Source organism: Pteropus medius, unplaced genomic scaffold (genome assembly GCF_902729225.1).
Source record: "Pteropus medius unplaced genomic scaffold, Ma_sr-lr_union100, whole genome shotgun sequence".
NCBI classification, from domain to species: Eukaryota; Metazoa; Chordata; class Mammalia; order Chiroptera; family Pteropodidae; genus Pteropus; species Pteropus medius.
The window spans coordinates 313,260-315,862 of NW_024347864.1; the positions used below are offsets into that span (position 1 = coordinate 313,260).

The 2,603-nt window shown below is 37.2% G+C and overlaps 1 pseudogene; it reads left to right on the forward strand.

The window, feature by feature from the left end:
• Positions 1-272: 272 nt before the first annotated feature.
• Positions 273-391, forward strand: LOC120615721 (uncharacterized; annotated as a pseudogene).
• The last annotated feature ends 2,212 nt before the right edge of the window (positions 392-2,603 follow it).

Genomic DNA, 2,603 nt, shown 5'->3' on the forward strand with positions numbered 1-2,603 from the left:
AAGATACACACTTATGTCTCACCACTTGGCAACCAATTTCATACATTTGAGTCACTTTGGACAAATTACCCAGATTCTTGCCTATATTTTCTACAACTCTAATAAGTGCAGTGGATCTAGACAATCTGTAGAGTTTTTTCCAATGCTTTAATTTTTAAAAAATTAAATCTATACGTTCTTTCACAAATAAGAAATGCCCCCAAAGAAACACATGATTTCAGTGGAATGTTTCAAAAATGAGTAGAGTCTCCCATTAAAAAGACAAAAAAATAGTCTGCAGCCATGCTACCCTGAACAAGCCCAATCCTGTCTGATCTCAGAAGCTAAGCAGGGTCGGGCCTGGTTAGTACTTAGATGGGAGACCACCTAGGAAGACCAAGTGCTGTAGGTGTAAAAAATGAAAAAATAAGGGATTGTAAACTGACAAAGTCCTTGCAATCTGTGAGGTCAATCAAGGGTTTTCTCACCTAAAAATAAATAAAGAAAGAAAATAAAGAAAAAGACAAAAAATATACCTAAAGTAAGATCCATCATTTCTCTTTCCTTATATGCCATTACTGAGTGATAAATGATACATTTTCTTCCATTTTTTTCTATCAAGTTTAAACATGGAGCATAAACAAACTGTAAAGTTACTTTTTCTTTTCAAGAGCACACATTTTTTTAAAGAACCAGCAAATGAATGATTGTAATCTCATTAGATTAGTGAGTTCCCTTCATCTATTCAACATATATTTTGTGCCTACTATGTGACTTGTCAGAAGAGGCACTAAATAATTTTGTATGGATATGTTAGTGGAGCACTTGAAAAGTCAGTGCCCCAGGATTATAAATGTAATACATAATTTGTTATCATGAACATATTTGAACATAACCGTGAATATAATTGTTGCTACTTTGGCTTCATTTTTGTCAGTATCCATATTGCTTACACCTCTATATACAGTGGCAAAAGGCAAAAAATAAAAAGAAACATACATCTTTGTCTATCTTCTATTAGCCACTGGAGGCTTAGAGGTGGGCATGTAAAAAAAAAAAAAAGACAAAACAAACAAGCACAGAAAAGAGAAAGCATGAGGAAAATTAGAGGAATGTGAGACTGGAAAGCCAAAGGGATGCTGAGGGAAGGAAATAAAAACATCCAAAGTGACAAAGTGACAGCCAAAGTACCACCTTAAGGACCATCTTGCCCTTAACAAGCCCTCAAGGGCATTTCAGATATCATTCTTGCCTCAGAACCTTGAAAACCTCTCATATAACATCATTTGCAAGTTTTCAAACATGTTTGGAAAATTAGAAAACTTCTAGGTACTCATACTTTGATTTTCCCAAAAGACCCAGTGTCTTGGTTGCAACCAAATAGGACCAATAATTAAATGCTGTGAGGAAAAGAGATCATACTAAAATGTACTCACTGTGTCATTTATCTGTTGCTGCACAACAAAATGACTCCAAAACCAAGTGGCCAGGAACAGCAACCATTTATTATTTCTCATGACTCTGTGGACAATCCGGGCTTCCTGCTCCAGGTCACTTATTCAACTAAGTCACTCATTCAGCCACTGCAATCAGCTAGGAGCTCTGCTGGGACTGAAATATCCAAGATGGTTTCATTCACATATCTGGAAGTTGGTGTCGGTCAACAAGAGTGCTATTGTGCACATGGCTTCTCATCTGCTAGTAGATTAGATTGGCTTTCTTACAGCATGACAGCTGGGTACAAAGAGGGAAAGACCCACTTTTGTACAAGAACTTATCAAATCTCTTTTTGCATCATGTTTGTTAACGTCCCATTGGCCATGCAAGTCACTTGGCCCAAGCCCAGTCTCCTCTGCACCTATGAAGAGACAGAAGTGAGTTGTGACTAATAAAGGTGGTTTAGACCAGACCAGGTAGTATAGTTACAAGGAGATGGGAATATGTGTAAGGTAAAGGATGGGTTTTATCTGCTTATCAAAGGAAATGTTACTGTTTTATACCAAAGGTATTCATACGGGCAGCCTTTGACACAATGTGTTCAAAAAGAGTTTATATTTTGAAATGTTTTTTACAGCTTAGACTTTATAATTACTGCCCTACTTGTGATAGTTGTATGCCTTTATTTTGTATCCAGCAGCAAAGCCTACAATAAAACTTTAAAACAATCAAAAAATGTCAGAGGGTAAAACCCAAGGACATTATTACCTGAAGTCATGATTCATCAGGAGCCACCTACGTAGCAATCTATCACACTGATTCGTTCATTCATTCAACACTTATAGAACACTCAGACCTGAGGGATATAATAATGATCGGGACAAAATCCCCGGCATCAAGGAGCCTAGCTCCTTGCATTTGAGGGTTTGGGGTAGGGAGAAGGTGGCAGGAATCTGCATCTTTGACAAGTGTCCTAGGTGATTCTGACAAAGACTAATGTTTGAGAGCCTCTGCCTTAAGCATCTGCCTTAAGCCTTTATCGACTAATATTCTAAGTGGATTACTTAATAGCAGAGAACTAAGATTTGTGAGAAAAGGCACTAATACAAATCATAAGATAGATTTCTCTTACCACACAATTTTGTCAACTCACAGAAAAATAGAGATTCCAGTAGACCCATAGCCCA